The sequence below is a fragment of the Narcine bancroftii genome, chromosome 4, assembly GCF_036971445.1.
Source record: "Narcine bancroftii isolate sNarBan1 chromosome 4, sNarBan1.hap1, whole genome shotgun sequence".
NCBI classification, from domain to species: Eukaryota; Metazoa; Chordata; class Chondrichthyes; order Torpediniformes; family Narcinidae; genus Narcine; species Narcine bancroftii.
Genome location: NC_091472.1, coordinates 247,138,486 through 247,159,737, shown reverse-complemented (window position 1 = coordinate 247,159,737; position 21,252 = coordinate 247,138,486). Strand labels below are relative to the sequence as shown.

General features: G+C 43.7%; 1 long non-coding RNA gene across 1 annotated transcript in view; it reads right to left on the bottom strand.

Moving 5' to 3' along the window:
* Positions 1 to 2,194: 2,194 nt before the first annotated feature.
* LOC138761823 (uncharacterized) overlaps positions 2,195 to 21,252 on the bottom strand; it is a 79,308-nt gene continuing 60,250 nt past the window's right edge. Inside the window, exon 6 of the long non-coding RNA XR_011356531.1 lies at positions 2,195 to 2,558. This is a non-coding gene — a long non-coding RNA (uncharacterized lncRNA). The remainder of the gene's footprint in view (positions 2,559 to 21,252) is intronic.

The window sequence follows — 21,252 nt, the reverse complement described above, 5'->3', positions numbered from 1 at the left end:
TTCCTGCTTACCCATCAGTTTCCATCCATGTCACTATGCAACCTCCCACACTGCAAGATATTTCCCCCCCCTAATGCCATTTAATGCAGGATCTTATTGAAATGCCTTTTGGAAAGTTATGTCCACTGCATCATTTGATTTCTCATGATAAAACAGCATATGTTAATACTTCAAAGAATTCCAATAAATTGGTCAAAAATTATTCCCCTTTCACAAAACAATATTGACTTTCTTGGATTCATTTTAATTTGTCTGGGTGCCCTGTTAACTTTGAATGTTATCCCCATGAGAGATGTGAAGCTAACTGGTCGTATTCTCAATTCTTCACTGAATAAAAGGGTTATGTTTGCTGCTTTCTAATTCAAGATTCTTTTATTGTCATGTAATAAAACACTGGTGTCGGTGCTGCGCAATTGCTCAGCAAAAGGAGGTGTAAGGCACTCCTTCCGCCTGATAGCCTACAAGCCATCCATTGGCAAAGTGTAGAACCTGTTTAGCCTCCCAATCAGGGTCACATGAAGCCATGGATTGCAGATGGTGGATGGTTTTTTTCAAGCAGATTCTATAAATTGGAATTTATGGTTGTAAGACTAAAAAATGTTAGTCAGAGAATCTGACGATCAATGGCCAGGGTTACCCACCCAGTATGGACACTGCAACTGAAGAAGGCAACAGGAAATCACTTCTGTATTTTTCCCTTGTATAATCATGAACTCAACATCACCTATGGTCTCAGCTCAAAGATGGAGTCTTCACCGAAGGAGAAGAAGCAACAACTTCAATTGGGAGGGTCCAAGATCTTGAAGGACGGAGAGACATGAATGGCAAGGAACCTGAATGATGTAATAAAACAGATGTAATATTACACAAAATTTAGTCTGCTGTAAGACAAAGATACATTATCAGCAGAAATTGCCAGGTATCCCTTACAGTCATAGGAAGAGAAGCAAAAGAATCCCTTCAGAGTTACCGAGTGTCCATGGATTCAGCTCCACTGCCCCCGAAGCCCCTGCAGCCACACAAATTTCCATCCAAACCATCAGCAACCCAAGCTCCAAATCCAAGTCTCCAACACAATCACAAAGCCATCAGCGCCTGAGGCCCCTCGGGAGCTCATCCCACTTTCAGCACCCTCTCATATCCTAGTTCTGTTACCTGGTACGCCTTTAGTCAGTCTTGAGCCAGTCTCTAGCAGTCCACAGCCTGGTGTGAGTCCTTTGAATGCAAATTGCCAGCGGCCCGCAGCTGACAAAGGTTCTTTGCCTCGAGTCGCCAACAGCCTGTGGGTTCTTCAGCCACAGAGCCCCTCACTGGTCCGCCATCATGATCATCCCATAGTGTTGTCTCCTCTGCTTCTCTTTCCGAGCGGGCCGGGGGTGGGGGGGAGGGAAAGGTATGTTCTCCCTGTTACTAGTGCCCTGCCCCAGTTCTCTGCAACCTCTTGAGGCCACTGCTGAACACAAGCATTGACATCTTAGGCCCAGACCCCACTGTTTTAGGATTCTAAAATAAAACATCGTTGGCTCTGTTGACAGGTCGCTTAAAGTATGTACGGAGCCATTAGTAGTAGGATTGGGTGGTTCGATCCCACGGGGTAATGCAATGTCTCTGCTCCCTGCTCTCCCCAGGTCTGCACCAGTGGCAGGGCTGCCGTTGCAGCACCGCCATTTTTTTTTGTCTGATGCATTGTAACCTTCCCTGAAAACAGGGAATTAAGGATAATTAAAACCAAGCCATCAACTATTTCACTAGCCACATCATCTAAGCCAATGTGGATCATTATCTGAGTAGAGGCTTGCAGGTGACAGATATATCCTGGAGAATAAGCTTAATTCTGCCCTAATTTGATTTTTGTGCTTGGAGCTCAGTCTTCGTTTCCCATTGACAGAGCTTGAATTATTGCAAGTGTGCATAATAAACATTATACAAGCAATTTGCAAGCTCAAGTATGTCAACAAACATAATAGTCATAGCTATTAACGTAATCAAGCAATGATTGTGTTTTAGTACTCTTCACAAGTCTTTTGTGTAATTAATAGAATTACATGCCTTTTATAATGATATTTCAGAAATTTGTATGCAGTTCATGCAAACAGGAGACAAAAGAGGGTCGGTCATCAAAGAGTAAAAGGGGAAAGCTGCATCTTTTGACGTTCAACCTTTCTGATCCCAGGGGACATTAAATTGGCATGGTAATCATACAGATCCCTCGATATGTGCTTCATCTTCTTTATTTGGCATAATATATGCGCCATCTCTTCCAGTTTAATTAGCTCTGCAAAATCTGCAGTCTCTCTGACTGGCAGCGCTGTTTTATTTGGGGCAATGAGATCAGTTCACAAATTTAGTTTGTACTGCTGGCCGTGAATTTTTCAGACTTCGAACACACCATTTCAGGCCAGTGCCTGGTTTTAGTTCACTTCTCCTTCTGTGACAAGCAGACTTTAACAGCTCCATTTGTACATTTCATTTTCTGTAACGTGATTAAAAATAGGCTTATTGTCCACCGACATCCTTGGTGAAATTGCCATAGCATTGGTCGCAGAAGAGGAAGGATCCTATAAGACATAAGTAAAGATGAAAAAAATCAAAAGTACCCATTTTTATTTTAAGCTGGAAAACGTGCAGAAAACAGTCACAAGAATATGACCAGGACTGACAGGCTTGATTTAGAACAAAAGAGACTGAGCATGCTGGGATTTATCTCCTTGAAGCATAGAAGGCTAATGGGCCTATGGATAAAGTAAGGAGGAGCATGGATAAGGGAAATAGACTTTGAAGGGTAGGGGGAATCTAGAACTGGAGGAATTTGATATAAGGTGAGAGGGACAAGATTTCAAAGGTTCTGAACGGCACCTTCTTCACACAGAAAGTAGTGGATGTATCGAATGAGCTGCCAGGGGAAATGGTAGAAGCAGGGACAATTGTAATGTTCAAAAGACATGGATAGGCAGATGGAAAAAACTTGCTTGGTTTGGACAAGTTGGACTGAAAGCCCCATTTTCATGCTCTGGAACGCTACGTGTCTAAACAAACAAAGCTACATCATTTCGTGTACAGGTATGCTATTTGGAAGTCTGTACTTCGTTGCACAGCTGATTTGCTAAGGAAAGCTCTCACTGACTCCATGACAGATGATGCTCTAGTGAATGTGACAGGTTGGAAAAGCAGAGCCGGTACACAATCAATTTACGACAGGGAGCTTGGAAATTGCACTGCATCACACAGTAACTCATCCTGCAGTAATGTCCTCCTTTGTCTGACTGCACAGAAAATATGATCAAACTCTGAGATGATAAGAATGGCTGCTAGCCATAGAGGAACACTTACCCTGATTCATTCATAATTTGAAAATTACCTTTGCAGAATGCAGGATAAATTTGCACAATATTTTGGTAACATTTTTTTTCTTTTAACGCAGAACTTTGCCCTGAAAAAATTATGTTATTTTATATTTGAGCAGTGGAGAAAGACTTATCTTAAAATGTTCTAATTTCTACCTGAAAATGTCTGTAGGTCACAGCACATTAATTTAAGAGGCAGGAGTATGCAAGAACATAAGAAAGTAGGAGTTGGAGAATCCCACCTGGACTCTCAAGTCTGGTATGATCATGACTGACTTTGCTGGCCCTGAACTCCTCTCCCAGTCCTGCAAAGCAACACAATCCCCAGTCTTTCAAAAACTAATCTACCTCTAGTTTAAACACTTCAAATACTGTGTCTGGAGCATTGTAATTTGTCCAAAGCATACACTTCATAATATTTACTTGGCACAGTGTACGAACAGTAATAATTTCCAATCAGATATATAGTATTAAGTGGTGAATGCTCAATGATTAATGTTTGTTTATGTATCAGTTAATTCAGATTCAGATTTATTGTCAAGAGTACCTGCATGAAATCACATACAACCCTGAGATTCTATTTTTCCTTGGGTGAGGCAGAATTATCACTTATTGGTACTGCAATATAACTATACTCAACATATACACGAAAACAAATAATGAGGCAACCATCTTCAGACAGGAATGAGCCCTAGAAATGTTTGTAATAGCACTGCACCAAACAAGATCTTATTCAAATAATCTAATCATAGCAGATGGCTTCTTTGAAAAAAAATTAGAAAGATCTTTGATCAGAATCCTGAAATCAGTATCGTTAATCTTGGTGCACCATACATTCAGGTTGCCAGTTGGATTGCTCTTTTCTTAAGCAGCAAGCCTGCTGTATCCAATCTCCCAGTCGGGTCCTCCGAGACAGCACAGAGAGATCCATGATTTACCTAAATATGTTTCAGTGAATTCCTAAATTATTCATTAAAAATATTCACAGTTTGTTCCTATCAAGGACACCATTTTCGTCCATCAATAAGGATAATGCATTGAAAACAACCCATAGTATCTTCACTCCTACATCATTATTTTATTGTCACCAATTTTATTTTTAACTGCAGATTAATCCCCCAACTTCTGGGAATTAGAACTCAGATGTACAGAACTTTCACTGATGACTCTGCACTTTAGTCCAATAACTTAAACTCAATGCTACCTTCCCTATATAGTTTTAACATTCTGTTCTTTTGGCTGTTTTACTAATGTATCTACGGAGATTTTACAAATATATCTGTAAATCTTCAAACTTTTTTGTCTGAAGCTACTTTTTCACCAGTCCTAAAGTATATACATGTGCCCATTTTAATTCTTCCAAACAGTAAGTATTTATTTTTCCTTGATGAATTGAACTTTTGACTGTTCTGACCATCAATTATGTGTGAATTTAATCACATTTCTAGAAGAATTTTCAAATCCAAATCACTGATGTATATCAGGAACAGTGAGAGGCCCTGATACACAGTGCTTGCTTCATTGCCTTCAAGGAGGTCGGGAGCTGACTGGTTCTGACAGACTTCATATTAAGTGTCAGTGAGCAGGTGGTGCATCTTCATTAGATTGATGTCCAAGACATTCCGGCATTACTCCTGGCACAGGTTTCTACACTTCACCTTGAATCACTTGTTTTTTTGTTTCATTATCCATCGGAGTTGATCTATGTTGGATGTTGTTAATATCCTCTTTTTTCATATTATTCCCTTGAAATTCAGTCCTGCCCAGTTACATGAAACCATATTTAATAGTGGCAGCTCATCCTACTCCTGAAATTTAGTCCCACTGAAGTAATAAATATGTTTATTTTTCAACCTCACTCCTTTAGTACATTTTTTAATTACTGACTTATCTGGTATTCCAAATTGTAAATACGAGTCTTCAGATCTTGTTAGGAGATAAGGTTATTGATCTGTTTCTCTCTCCCCAGATGCAGCCTGCCCTGCCTAGTATCTCCAGTCTTTGTTTTATTTTCAGCCTCAGTGCATTTTGCATTTGGACTCCAGATTTTTGTCTCTGTACTGCATAATGTGGATTGTCATATTGTTAATCCCATCGTGAACAATGGTTACAGACTACATCAAACTGAAACTCATGGGCAATAATCATTACATTAAACCACTTTGATCTCCAATCTAACTGGGCCATGGGTGGCCCAGAGGTGCATTGCAGAACCATTGCCACCCAGGGCCAGTGTCCTGGCTTCATTCCTGGCAATGGGTGCTGTTCTGCATGGAGTTTGAACATTCCCTCTGTGTCTTCTTGGGTTTTCCTCTGGCTGTCCCAGTTTCCTCCCATCTCCAAGGGAGTGTGGCTTGATTGGTTAATTGGCAGGGGAGTGTAGTAAAATCAGGTGGAGTTGATGGGAATGTGAGAATAGTCTGTGATTGATAGTTGGGGTAGATTCAATCATTTCCGTGGCATATCTCTGTGCAACTTTAATTTTTGGCTGACTGAAATATCTCAGCTGCATAACATACACTCACTTTCATATTGGTTCCTAGCCATACTGACTTCGTCTGACCTGATAGTCTGCAGCTTATAGCCAGTTTTATCTTTCTGCGTGCATACTAAAAAAAAATCACACTGTTCCCATGGCAACTACAGCGAATGTCAGTTTTGCAAGATTAACTTCATCAATGCAGAAGAACAGGTACCTCCACCACCTGCGGTTTTCCTTCAGGCCATTCTTTGTACCAACTTTGCTTGGTCCAAGAGATAACATTTGAGGCAATTTCATATTGCAAAATAAGTGTTCGCACTTGTGCTGAGAAGTGAGTAATTGAGTCAGATTAGCCTGACTTTCTTCCGCTGTACTTAGTCTATTATTTGTCCTGGAGAAGCCAATCTTTCTTTCTTTGGCTTGGCTTCGCGGACGAAGATTTATGGAGGGGTAAATGTCCATGTCAGCTGCAGGCTCGTTTGTGGCTGACAAGTCCGATGCGGGACAGGCAGACACGGTTGCAGCGGTTGCAGGGGAAAATTGGTTGGTTGGGGTTGGGTGTTGGGTTTTTCCTCCTTTGTCTTTTGTCAGTGAGGTGGGCTCTGCGGTCTTCTTCAAAGGAGGTTGCTGCCCGCCGAACTGTGAGGCGCCAAGATGCACGGTTTGAGGCGATATCAGCCCACTGGCGGTGGTCAATGTGGCAGGCACCAAGAGATTTCTTTAGGCAGTCCTTGTACCTCTTCTTTGGTGCACCTCTGTCACGGTGGCCAGTGGAGAGCTCGCCATATAACACGATCTTGGGAAGGCGATGGTCCTCCATTCTGGAGACGTGACCTACCCAGCGCAGTTGGATCTTCAGCAGCGTGGATTCGATGCTGTCGGGCTCTGCCATCTCAAGTACTTCGATGTTATTGATGAAGTCGCTCCAATGGATGTTGAGGATGGCGCGGAGACAACGCCAATAACATAACAGTAATTGCTGAAGATAAAGCTTGCACTCTATTTGGAATATTAACCTAAATGCCAACTCAGCCAAAAAGCTCATTTGTTATAATCTCAGAATTATGATTGTTCCAAAAAATAATTGTCAGACTACGAAATATACGGTATCCTTACTAAGGACCTACTTTGTGTGGGATTAATGCAAAGCTCTATTGGGAGGAATGCTCTTTTATAAGCACCCTGCAGTAACACTCTGAACACCTGTCTCCTTCAAATCTCCTTCAAATCTCCCAAAAATACATCCCACGATCACAAGCCAAATATAAACACTTTGGGGTCTGGGCTGTCATGTTTAAGTAGTGATAACACTGTTAATTTGGCAGGCATGATATTGAGAACAGTATCCTGAGGGTGTCTGGTCAACTGAAGGGCCGTACTGTATAGTCAGGCAGTAACAAAGAAACAGGTGATTTATGAACACAATGGGAGCAATCTCAGTGAAGAATTAATGAGATATTTGCCCCATAATGTCGATACAACACTGATAACACATTGTTGTTTTTCATTGCCTGTTAAAAGCACTCTCTGGCTGACACCTTCTGCATTATTTTGCTTTGCATTCTGAAAGGAGCATGTGTTTGCTTGTTTTAATGGTTTTCCTGTGTACCTTTTGTAAACTGTGAATATTTGCAATTTGCTTTTTTTTGGTTTTGGCATTGTGTGCTCTAGGGTTTTATTTTTATCCAATGTTTGGTTGCTAATCACAAAGTGATTCAGTTCCCCCCACACCCTCCTTACCATCTCTGCTGTGATCCTTTAACTTGGGTATATTGCTTTATTTGTGGGTTCTGCTGTCATAAGAAGAAAACCCTACTCAACATGAAAGGATCGATGAATCTGCCTTCTTCTATCCATGGTGAAATTCATTGAATAATCAGTTGCAGGTGGTCAGATGTTCTAGGAGTGGATGAATAACTTTGCCCCTTCCCCCACCTTTTGAACCAAGCTGTTGTGACACATTTTCACTTCAGTGATCCCACATCAGGTTAAATGCTACTTTTGTCGTCACTCTCACCTCACCTCTAGAATAGCCATTTTCAACAGGAGCCCCCCCCCCCCCCACACCAAAGGCCTTATTTAGGGAGGGGACAGCAGCAATCAGGGGAAGGTGGGAGGGCTGGGAACGTGCAAGGGGGAAAGAAGGGAGAACTGGAAAGGGGGAAGGGAAAAAAGGCGAGCAGGTTAGCAGACGCCAGAGAGAAATCAACCTTAATGCCATCTGGCTGGAGAGTGCCCAAACTGAAAATCAGGTGTTGTCTGGGTGGGAGAGTACAAAAGGCTATAGACGGACATGTGAGTATGGGAGTGTGACTCACAATTGAAATGGATGGCTACTGGGAGGTCCCTGTTACTGGATCTCCCAATTTGCAACCGGTCCCTCTGATGTAGACAAGGCCACAGCTGTTGGGAGGTTTCATGTAAACATGCTCCTGTGAAGTATCAACGAACCTTTCCAAGGCCGTTTAAATTCAGAGATACAGTGCAATAATAGGCCTTCTGGCTCATGAGGCCCCATTGGCCAAGTACCCTAGTATAACCCTAATAACCCTGAACATCTTTGGAATGTCAGAGGAAACCAGACCACCCAGAGGAAACCCACATTGACATGGGGAGAATGTACAAACTCCTTACAGAGAGTGCCAGATTTGAAACTGGGTCGCTCTTGCTGTAATAGCATTGCACTTTCTGCAATGCTAACTGTACCACTTAATAGCAAGTTGTTGTTGTACCACAAGAGGCATGACAGCTGAATGGGTGCACTATTAGATTCCAATGAATCTGCTGCAGTGAGGGAGCAAGACCAGCCACAGCTCCAGTCAAAGTGGTGCTGCTCTTCCTTCAATGTTCTCAATGGGTCTTTGAGGTCTCTGGCCTCACAATGATAATTTGTAGCTTGACTTTTTTTTATTCTCCTCAATTTTTCTCCCAATTCAAGGAGTTTGTGCAGCTCCAATCACTTCTGGCTGAATGCAAGGGAAATAAATGACAAGGGACCTAATTTCCAAATGCATGAGAGTGGTGAGTAGTGATTAGTGAGGGCACTTCACCCACTCAGTGAATGATTTCCTTAAAATGGCAGCCAAACATGATACATATGCTAGAAATGTAAAATCAAAAAAAGATCAAGCAGCCTCTCTGGAAAGAGAAAGAGTTAACATTTCAAGCAAGTATTTTTTCATTTGATTGGAGAAAGAGGCAATGTTTAAAGAGCACAACCTTTGCTGAAGCCATTTTAAATCCAATATGTTCCAACAGATGTTGAGTTGGCCAGTTGAAAATCAAGCCCATTCAAGATTTCAATATTCCTTTGTTGTTATGTACACAAGCTTTGTTCACAGTTGTTTGCCAGTAAAGGCGCTCAAAGAGATTCCACCAGTATGGGACCTCAACCAGGATGTGAAAAGAAAGTTGACCATAGAACATTACAGCAGCAAAACAGGCCCTTCAGCAGTTCTAATCTGCACCATTATTCTGCCTAGTCCCACTGACCTGCACCCAGTCCATATCCCTCCATGCCCACCCATCAATATACCTGTCCAAATTTTTCTTGTGTTAAAATTGAGCCCGCTATCATCATTTTAGTTGGTAGCTCATTCCACACTCCCACTACTTTCTGTGAGAAGTTTCCTTTAACCTTTTCCCCCTTAACTCATGATCTCTCGTATGTAGCTCACCTAACTTCAGTGTGAAAAGCCTCCTTTCCATTTACTTTATAATTTACCTCATAATTTTGAATTTCTCTATCAAATCCCCTTCTACGATCCATGGAATAAAATCTTAACAGGTTTAACCTTTCCCTGTAACTCAGTTCCTCAAGTCCCAGCAACATCCTAGTGAATCTACTCTGCACTCTTTCAATCTTTTTGATATCTTTCCTGCAGTTAGCTGACAAGAACAGCACACAATAGAAGCAATGAGCTCTGACTCAGGGCTGTGTGCTCAGCCCATTCCTGTTCACGTTGCTGTCTCACGACTGCATCACCAGATCCAGCTCCAACAGTGTCAACACATTTGCAGATGATACAATGGTAGTTGGCCTCATCAACAACATCGATGAGTCACTGTGGTAGTATACCACCGGCCTACTGCAGGGGGCAATACCTGTACCTGCAGGACTGTACCGCCGGCCTACTGCAGGGGGCAACCTCTGTACCTGCAGGAGTGTAAGGGGACAGGACAACACCTGGCCGGCTGTCAATCAGTCGGCCTGAAGGGATCAAGCCCCACCCAGTCGGGTGTCAATCACCCTCCAGGATATAAGCCTGTGCCGGCCTCCCGAAGCTCACTCAGAGTTACTGCAACTACAGCCAGCCTGGTTCTGTGGAAGTCTTTGTGGATTAAAGCCTGTTGTACAGTCTTTATCTTGTGTGTGTCTGATTCTGGCTAACAGCGCACCACAGTTAGACTACAGAGGAGGTGGAAAATCTTGTGAAATGGTGCAAGAGTAACAGTCTGAGTCTCAATGTAGGCAAGACAAAGGTGATGACCGTGGACTTCAGGAGGACCAGGAACAATCACCCTCCACTACACATCAACAACTCTTCAGTAGAAAGTGGAGAGGACCAAATTCATTGGAGTTCACTTAACTAGAGACCTATTGTGGACACTCAACATCAGCTCATTGTCAGTAAGGACCAACAGCGACTGCATTTCCTGAGAGGATTAAATTGGGCAAGGATACGAGCCACACTTATGACAACCTTCTATAGGAGCTCTACGAAGAGCATCCTGGCCAGCTACATTGCAGTGTGGTTTGGTTGTTGCAGGGAAATGTGATCAAAGGAACTGATCACACTAATCTCGAGTCTCTCATCTGCAATACTATATTCATTTATTTATTTAAATAGATAAAGTACTTGTCTTGCACATGTATTATTTGTCTGTATGTGTGTTACGTCTGTTTGTGTGCCTGCATGTTTTGCACTGAGGAGCGGAGAACACTGCTAAGTCAGGTTGTACTTGTACAATCAGATGACAAAAAACTTGACTTGACAATAATCCAAATTAGGTCACACTAATGTCATATACAACTTTACCATAACATCCCAACTCCTATACTCAATGCTTTATGAGGGCCAATGCACCAAAAGCTCTCTTTACAACCCTCTCTACCTGTGATGCCACTTTCAGTGAATTATGTATCTGTATTCCCAGATCCTTCCATTCTACCACGCTGCTCAGTACCCTACCATCTGATGCATATATTCTACCTTGGTTTAATCCTTCCAAAATGCAAGTCCTCACACTTGTCTTCATTAAATTCCATCTGCCATTTTGCAGCACATTTTCCCAGGTGATCTGGATCCCTCTGCAAGCTTTGTTAACCTTCCTCGCTGTCAACTAGACCATCAACTTTTGTGTCATCTGTAAAATTGCTGATCCAATTACACCGAGTGTCCCTGGACCCTGTCACCTCCAATTCCACTGTTTCCTGCAGCTCCAATAGCCTCTATAGCCACAAAGCCTCCAGTGCAGTGAACATGAACTCCAAGCATCCTTCATCCTCCACAGCCCCTGGTTTCAAATCATGGAAGCAATTAGGAGGTTGTCAACTCCAGAGGACATTCCGGACCTCTGCTCTCTATCAGAACCCTGATCATTCCTTGTCCCAATACTTGGATCCCACTAGCCAGTCTCCAGCAGCTCATAGCCTGGAGTGAGCCCTTCAGCCACTGAGCTCCTTATTGGTCAGCTGCTGTGGTCATGTACCCTGCAGGGTCCTCCAAGGTTTTTTCTTCTTGGTGTCAAGGAGCCCACAACCTCTATGGTTTGGTCTGCTAAGCAAGAGCATCACCACCTTGACTCCAGTTCTCCATGGGATCTCCAGTGTGAAGAAAAATGCCACCAACCCCATTCTACAAGCAGTTTAAACCCGTATGGGGGCTGTTGGGCATGATGACTAGTCAGATAAACTCCTCACAGTGGGAATTAGTTTCTGCCCTTCCCTGGTCCACTCCATGAAGATGCCAGCAATGCAGGCTTTACCACAGCTGTATCAGTATTGGCATCTTCCTGTGATACTTTGGAAGTATAATTGATAGCAATTGCACAGATACACTGAAGTTAAGTTTACCCATAAATCTGAAAGGGATCATATGGTAATAACGTTTGAGGAAAGAGTAAATAAAAGTTAGGATATACTTTTGAGCTGTTCATGATTTTGACATTACACTAGCACTTGATTTGAAACTGATGCTTTCCATTCTTTCTCCTTGGTCCTCTCTCTTGGAGTCATCCACATTGTTTTGTGAGAATGTCACCCTCTGAAATCGTATGCAAAATAAACTTTCTAAGTATTCATTCATTCATGAGCTTCATGGGTGAATGTGGGCTCTTTGACATTGTAGTGGAACTTGAATCTCTTCATGATATCCTTAGACATGTTTTTGCCCTTTGGTGCAGAATAGTGAGTTACAATGTGTTTAGCTATTTCTAACACATTCATCTGTGGCCAATTTAACACACTCACTTGTAAATCCAATTGTCATCAGGCATGATAGCTGGTTTCTCTGCTTCTGTCCAATTGGCTCAATGGAATTAGACTTCATTTTTAGTTAAGTGATTGCGAGAGCCATTGGATTTAAAAGGTTAATACTGATGGAGTGCAGAATTGCCTTCAATGCCCTTTTTCAACAACAGCATTACATTATCTCTGAGGGTATAAAAGATTCCACAATACTATTCAGAGGTGATCAGCCCAACATTTATACATCAATCAGTGCCATTACAACATATTAACTGGTTTTATTTTATTTGTTGCTTGTAGTGTCTAACACAGTGCAAAGTACCTGTTGCATTTATCCACGTAGCAGTAATTGCCCTTCAAAATTAATTCACTGGCTGGGAAACCTGTTGAGATGTCCTGAGGATATAAAAAGAACTATCTAAATTCAAATTATTTTTTTCTTCTTTCTCTATCTCGTGCCACAACATGCAAGACATTTATTTACTCGGTCTTCGAGGAAATCCTGGGAGTTGATTTTGCTTGTCTGCCTCTAAACTTCATGACTGATTGTGTTTGGCATGGTTACACCATGAATTACATTATCTTCATCCCCTCCACAGGGAAGATTTGGAAGCTCAGTATCCAGTGTGGCTCCGAGCATGGTACTGAATGGACATAGTGAGGAAAATAGAGAGCTCAGTTATGATATTGCTTGAATGCCGTTTGATGATAACATCCACTGATTGATTCTGGTGCCACACAGTGTGTTTGTCCTTGGGTTATATGTGTAGGTGAGTGGCTGGAGATGGAATTATAAAGGGGCATATTTGGATTTAAAATTCACACGTAATTTCTCTCACAATAAGCTTCTGTTTGGTAAAGGTGTATTTGAAACAAAAAAGACAACGTGAGGAGAATAAAAATTCCAGAGATCAACATTCAAAAGGCCTCCAGAGAAAAGAAGCATGGATGACTATTGATGATCACCTGATTTTCAGGTAATCACACCAAGGCCATGATGGGTTCTTGAGATCACTGCATGCCACTGCTTGGTGTTAGTTAGAACAGTGCCCAAACACCATAAAGTTTCAAATTAAGCCTGATCCAGCCATCAAATCTCATGGAGCTCAATTGCACCCAATTAACCTACCAACCCCGCACATTTATTTTTAAAGAAGATGAGAGGAAAGCAGAGCATGTAGGGAAAACTGACATAGATAGCAGAGGGTGACAACTCTGGTTGCTGGCATTGTACAAGCATTGTGCTAACCGCTAAGCAAATTGTGTTGCTTAAATAGCAAACATTTCAATTGCAAGGATCATAGAAGATAATACAGTAGAACACAGGAACAGGCTCTTCAGCCCATGATGTTTTCACAGAACAAGATGCCCAAATCTAAAACTGTGGCTTGCAGATGTTACATATCCCTCTATTATTTGAATATTCATGTGTCCATCCAGAATCCTCTTAAACATGACTATTGCATCTGCTGCTACCACAAAGTCTGGCAGTCTGTTTCAGGCAACCAGCACTCTGTGTGGAAAAAAACTTCCCGCACATCACATTCAAACTTCACTCCACCCAACCAGCCCCCCCCTGCCCCCACCACCTCACTTTAAACACATGTCCTCTATCATGTGTCAATTTCATTCTGTGGGGAGAATAAAAAGCTTTGGCTGTCAACTCAATCAATGCCTCCCCTAATTTAAAAACTTCTGTTCGGTCACCTCTTACCATCTGAAATTTAGGAGAGAGATGAGGAGCAACTCCTTCTCCCAGAGAGTTGTAGATGTGTCACACTCTCTGCTCCAAGGAACAACAGAGGCCTGTGTTTGGCCCATATCCACAGAGACCTCTGGCAAACCAGACAATTTTATTCCTGTTTGATGGCACAGAGGATGTAGATCAGTAGGGGAGTATGTTGGAGGTCAGGGGTTCAATCCCCAACATTTCCAACCTGTTCACTCAGTGGCATTGGCTGGTTTCCCTTTGGAACGCTGCACTGAAACTGCCTTCAGTTTCTGTATTTCAGTCCATTTCCTCGCAACATATTCACACAGTCATGTTAGTGCTGTGGTGTGAGCAAGCAACACTCTCCCAGCTGCAGGGAAATGCAGTTGAGGAGTGTTTTTTTAGACATACAGTATAGTATCAGGCCCTTGCTGCTCAAATACTCCAATTAACTGGCAACCCTGTACATTTTTTTTTTGAAGAGTGGGAGGAAACTGGAGCACCCAGAGAAATCCATGCAGTCTTGGGGAGAACATGCAAATGCCTGACAGGCAGCACCAGCTTCAAACCCAGGTCACTGGCTAACTGTTATGTTCACCGTGCCACATACGGTTGATGGCAAGATGATTGGAAGTGGAGTTGGGGAGTCAGAGAAGAACAGTTCCTGCAGGAAGCATGCTTGTATGCAGGATAGGAACTTCTCCAGAAGTCAAATCAGAAAATGCTGCAAGTACTCATCAAGTCAGTGAGCAACTATGGGAAGTGTTTACATTTCAGTTGAAGGCTCTTTATCAGAAAGCATTTCCGATTTTGAGTATGGGTTTTTTTTTTCCATTGCTACTGGTAGGAAGTTTTCAGATAATGCCACAGTAAGGTTACAAATGCAGCATCTAAATATGATCATTATGGATGTGGAGCACAGGAAGGGCTCCTCACACTGGAGCTGTTTCAGGAGGCAGCCACCTAAAATGGTCATGTAAACATCGAAGAGTACACAATCTCAATGAACTGCCAACATCACCAAGTGCTTTGAGGATGTTTCCGAGATCAATTACTTCACAACCAGGGCTCACCAGAAACCATGTTTGGATACAGGAGTCTGGCCTGTTCTGGTCAATGTGATAATCTTAGAGGGGGCATTTTGGACAATAAATAGTGCAGCCCATGAGTGACCAAGTCCTGAAGAAGTTCAAAAAGGTGAATGGACAGAAAATGTTTCCCAGCTGTGTGGGAGGCCACATCTGGCTGATTAAACTAAGAGTTTCTGGTGGAAAGATAGTTCTTATTTCATCATCCTCTCCACTGAAGTTTATTTAATTGTGTAGTTTTCTCATTCTCCCTTCCTTTTTACATTGAAAAATAGGGCAATGCCAATCAGGTAAATATAAACTCTGAGAGAAAAATTCCTTACCTGAAACCAATTCATAACGTGGACTCACTCAGGGGACTACAGGTTCTGGGATTTGAAGCCAAGCACACTTTGTTGGAGAAAGTCCAGCGGTTCAAGCAGCATCAGTGAGAGAAAAAGAATGGGTGACATACAAGCCAAAATATTTATCGAGAGTGATGAGACCATTTACAATGTGGTTTTCTCGACAATGCGAAAATGAAGGCAGATTTGGTCTCAGGTTTGCAGAATTCCTCAATTCAGTCTGCAAGGATAGTCCTGAGCTGCCAATTTTTGTCACCTTAATTCTCCATTCCCTCTCACTGACTGCTCTTTCCATGGCTCTTTACAGTGTTTCAATGAAGCCAAATGTAAGCTTGATGACAACCCCTCATCATCAACCGAGACACATTCCAGCCGTCAGGTTTCCATACTCAGGTCACCAGTCTGTCCAGTTTGTATCAGGTCAGCAATCTGTAACATTAATTCAGCTTCATTTTCTCGACCAATGATGCTGGATCAACTAGATATTTCCAGCATTTTTATTTACTTCAAGTTTCAAGCAACTATATTGTTTTTTATAACTCAACAGTCAAAAGGCTTTTGAACAGATAGTAAGGGCTACCTTAGTAAGGAATATGATAGTAAGGACTTAGAAGAATATGAACCAAATGCAGACGAGTGGGACAATCCCAGAATGCGAACTTGGTTAGCTTGGGCGAGTTGGATCATAGCCCCTGTTCTGAGCTGTATGATTCTTTGCCTCTATAGCTCAACTCAAGTGCTTCTCTTATTTATTTCTGTCCTCTTTCTTCTCCTATTTACACCTCCCTCAGCTGCAAATTTACAAGCTTTAACCTTGGCACTGAGCTGACTCTACCACCATTTGTGTCTCTTAGTCTTTCTCAATCTCCACGCTCTTGGTTCTCTCCATCAATCTTTTTACTCTGTGAGATAGCATTGCCTGTTTTCTTCTTTGCCTATTCTGACAGAGCAGTATTAACCTAAAACATTTGCTGTTGACAGACACAATCTCCTTTCACCTGTTGAAGGACACAAAGGTTCTGGAGGAACTCAGCAGTTCACGCACCATCAATGGAAAGCAAAAGGCAGTGGCCTATCAGGCCTGACCCCCTCCTTTAGACATTTGCTTCACATGAAAAAGAGCACAGGCCAAAAACATTAACTGCCTTTTGCTTTCCATGGATGCTATGTGGCCTGCTAAGTTTCTCCAGCACCTTTATGTACTGCACAAGACCTCAGCATCTGCAGATTTTGGGTCTACCTCCTGTCCCCTGTTTCCCTCCACAGAAGTTACCCGATCTGCCAAGTAATTCCACATTTTCCTGTTTTTATTTCAGATTTCTGCCCCTTGAACATTTGTTTTTTTTTGTTGCTTTTAAGGAGAAAGGTTGTTTGCTAAAATCAATACTGAGGTGGAATTTCATGCTTGCCATTTCTTGGTTTGGCACAATATGCAACTAATTCACACTTCCTTTATACAGGCATTGAGCCATGCCAGCTGCACTCCCAACCTAAACGATAGGATGCAGGCAGATCAAATGATCTATCTTACACATTCTGGCTTAAATATATCCATGAGTTTGACCAGTTGCTCCTTACAATTCTATCATATTTCATAATGCATTTTAAAAAGAGAAGAGTTTTGACCACAACCCAAACCCTATCCCCCGTGCTGAAAAGTCTGTTACTTCACACCACTAAAAAAATCATAGGATTTCTCAGCTCTGATCAAAGGCTGTTATTTGCCAACTAATGCGCAATGCAAACAATCTAAAGCTGGAGGAACTCAACAGGTCAGGCTTCATCCATGGAGAGAAATGGTCAATCAACATTCCATACCCTATCACCTCTTAGTCCTTCCCCTTCTTCTCCCTTCCCACCCTTGATATAACCCCCTTTCTACTTTAATCTCTAGAAAGAGTTCCGACTTAAAATGTTGACTGACCATTTCTCTCCATGGATGCTGCCTGAATTCCTCCACCTTCTCATGGTTTTCAGCATCTGTGACAGTGGTGCACCAAAGAAAAGGTACAAGGACTGCCTAAAGAAATCTCTTGGTGCCTGCCACATTGACCACCGCCAGTGGGCTGATAACGCCTCAAACCGTGCATCTTGGCGCCTCACAGTTTGGCGGGCAGCAGCCTCCTTTGAAGAAGACCGCAGAGCCCACCTCACTGACAAAAGGCAAAGGAGGAAAAACCCAACACCCAACCCCAACCAACCAATTTTCCCTTGCAACCGCTGCAATCGTGTCTGCCTGTCCCGCATCGGACTGGTCAGCCACAAACGAGCCTGCAGCTGACGTGGACTTTTTACCCCCTCCATAAATCTTCGTCCGCGAAGCCAAGCCAAGCCAAAGAAGAAGTTCTTGTACTTCTCAAATGATCAATGCAGCCCAGCTTCATACCTCAGGTTTTGGCAATGGCTTTCTGCTTCTGTTCATTGATTCTAGAGTACATGGTTGGAAAAAACACTGAAGTCCATCCCATCAGTGTTAAGTTTCCCTTTATAAACATCATCTTGATGGACAGAATAAATTGGATTAGTTTGAACTAATGTTCTTAAAAATATGTGGTAGCGTTTATTGACTTTCGTATTAACTAATCTCATTGTTCTGAAACATGACCATTCAATTTTTGATGAATATACTGGAATGTATCCAGAAAGGATCCAACTTCATTTTAGTCTGCTCTTCAGGAACAAGGAAGGAAGGATGGCAGGGGAAAAGAGTGGTGATTGGTTGATAATGGATGGAAATTGGAAGGAGAATGGGATAGGAGTGGATATAGATTAATGGGGCATGGGTGGTACTTGAGGGCTAAGAGTCCTATGTTGAGGAGTGTTTGAGGGAGGATGATTGTTCAGGGATGGAATTGGGAGTGGGAGGGCTGTGTTGTTGCTGTGGAGGAAAAGCAATGTTGAGGGAAGGTCATGACAGTGATGGTCAGGAAGTGTTGATCATTAGTCAGGTACATGATAGCACTTGCAGAAAGACCAGCAATAATTGGGTAGATTGGTCATGCTGATCCAGAGATAGGGCATAAGGTGTGGGCAGCAGGTGTCAGAGCTTAATAGGTAAACTAGTTGCTTGTAGGCTTCATGGTCAAGAGCTTCATTGCCTCCAAACTCGAAAACCTTCCGACAGGCCTCTCGGACCGAATCATGTCCATGCGACTCCCACTTCAAAACAAGCGTCACATCACCCTCATCAGTGTCTATGCTCCAACCCTCCAGGCGGAACCAGCAGAAAAGAACAAGTTCTACACCGACCTGCGCAACCTCATCCAACGTACCCCTACAGCCGACAAGGTTGTCATCCTGGGCGACTTCAACGCTCGTGTCGGCAAAGACTCAGAAACCTGGCCAGGAATCCTGGGAAAGCATGGCGTCGGCAAGTGCAACGACAATGGGCGCCTCCTGTTGGAGCTCTGCGCAGAACAGCGGCTTGTCATTACAAACACCCTTTTTCAGCAGAGGGACAGCCTTAAGACCACCTGGATGCATCCCCGATCCAAACACTGGCACCTCCTGGACTACATCGTGGTGCGAGAAAGTGACAAACAAGATGTGCTCCACACCAGGGTCATGCCTAGCGCGGAATGCCACACTGACCACCGGCTGGTTCGCTGCAAGCTCAACCTTCACTTCAAGCCAAAGCCCAGGAACAATAAAGCCCCCAGAAAGAGGTTCAATGTTGGAAAACTGACGAAGCGAGAGGAAACTTCCAGGCAAACCTCAAAGCAAAGCTCGACGTTGCAACCCGCCTCATGGACCCGTCCCCTGAAACCCTCTGGGATCAGTTGAAGACTACCATACTGCAATCCACTGAAGAGGTACTGGGCTTCTCCTCCAGGAAAAACAAGGACTGGTTTGACGAAAACAGCCAGGAAATCCAGGAGCTGCTGGCAAAGAAGCGAGCTGCCCACCAGGCTCACCTTACAAAGCCGTCCTGTCCAGAGAAGAAACAAGCCTTCCGTCGCGCATGCAGCCATCTTCAGCGCAAACTCCGGGAGATCCAAAATGAGTGGTGGACTAGCCTCGCCAAACGAACACAGCTCAGCGCGGACATTGGCGACTTCAGGGGTTTCTACGAGGCTCTAAAGGCTGTGTACGGCCCCTCACCCCAAGTCCAAAGCCCGCTGCGCAGCTCAGACGGCAAAGTCCTCCTCAGCGACAAGATCTCCATCCTCAACCGATGGTCAGAACACTTCCAATCTCTTTTCAGTACCAACCGCTCAGTCCAAGATTCCGCCCTGCTCCAGCTCCCTCAACAGCCCCTAAGGCTAGAGCTGGATGAGGTTCCCACCCTGGATGAGACATATAAGGCAATCGAACAACTGAAAAGTGGCAAAGCAGCAGGTATGGATGGAATCCCCCCAGAAGTCTGGAAGGCTGGCGGCAAAACTCTGCATGCCAAACTGCATGAGTTTTTCAAGCTTTGTTGGGACCAAGGTAAACTGCCTCAGGATCTTCGTGATGCCACCATCATCACCCTGTACAAAAACAAAGGCGAGAAATCAGACTGCTCAAACTACAGGGGAATCACGTTGCTCTCCATTGCAGGCAAAATCTTCGCTAGGATTCTACTAAATAGAATAATACCTAGTGTCGCTGAGAATATTCTCCCAGAATCACAGTGCGGCTTTCGCGCTAACAGAGGAACCACTGACATGGTCTTTGCCCTCAGACAGCTCCAAGAAAAGTGTAGAGAACAAAACAAAGGACTCTACATCACCTTTGTTGACCTCACCAAAGCCTTCGACACCGTGAGCAGGAAAGGGCTTTGGCCAATACTAGAGCGCATCGGATGTCCCCCAAAGTTCCTCAACATGATTATCCAACTGCACGAAAACCAACAAGGTCGGGTCAGATACAGCAATGAGCTCTCTGAACCCTTCTCCATTAACAATGGCGTGAAGCAAGGCTGTGTTCTCGCACCAACCCTCTTTTCAATCTTCTTCAGCATGATGCTGAACCAAGCCATGAAAGACCCCAACAATGAAGACGCTGTTTACATCCGGTACCGCACGGATGGCAGTCTCTTCAATCTGAGGCGCCTGCAAGCTCACACCAAGACACAAGAGAAACTTGTCCGTGAACTACTCTTTGCAGATGATGCCGCTTTAGTTGCCCATTCAGAGCCAGCTCTTCAGCGCTTGACGTCCTGCTTTGCGGAAACTGCCAAAATGTTTGGCCTGGAAGTCAGCCTGAAGAAAACTGAGGTCCTCCATCAGCCAGCTCCCCACCATGACTACCAGCCCCCCCACATCTCCATCGGGCACACAAAACTCAAAACGGTCAACCAGTTTACCTATCTCGGCTGCACCATTTCGTCAGATGCAAGGATCGACAATGAGATAGACAACAGACTCGCCAAGGCAAATAGCGCCTTTGGAAGACTACACAAAAGAGTCTGGAAAAACAACCAACTGAAAAACCTCACAAAGATAAGCGTATACAGAGCCGTTGTCATACCCACACTCCTGTTCGGCTCCGAATCATGGGTCCTCTACCGGCACCACCTACGGCTCCTAGAACGCTTCCACCAGCGTTGTCTCCGCTCCATCCTCAACATCCATTGGAGCGCTCACACCCCTAACGTCGAGGTACTCGAGATGGCAGAGGTCGACAGCATCGAGTCCACGCTGCTGAAGATCCAGCTGCGCTGGATGGGTCACGTCTCCAGAATGGAGGACCATCGCCTTCCCAAGATCGTATTATATGGCGAGCTCTCCACTGGCCACCGTGACAGAGGTGCACCAAAGAAAAGGTACAAGGACTGCCTAAAGAAATCTCTTGGTGCCTGCCACATTGACCACCGCCAGTGGGCTGATA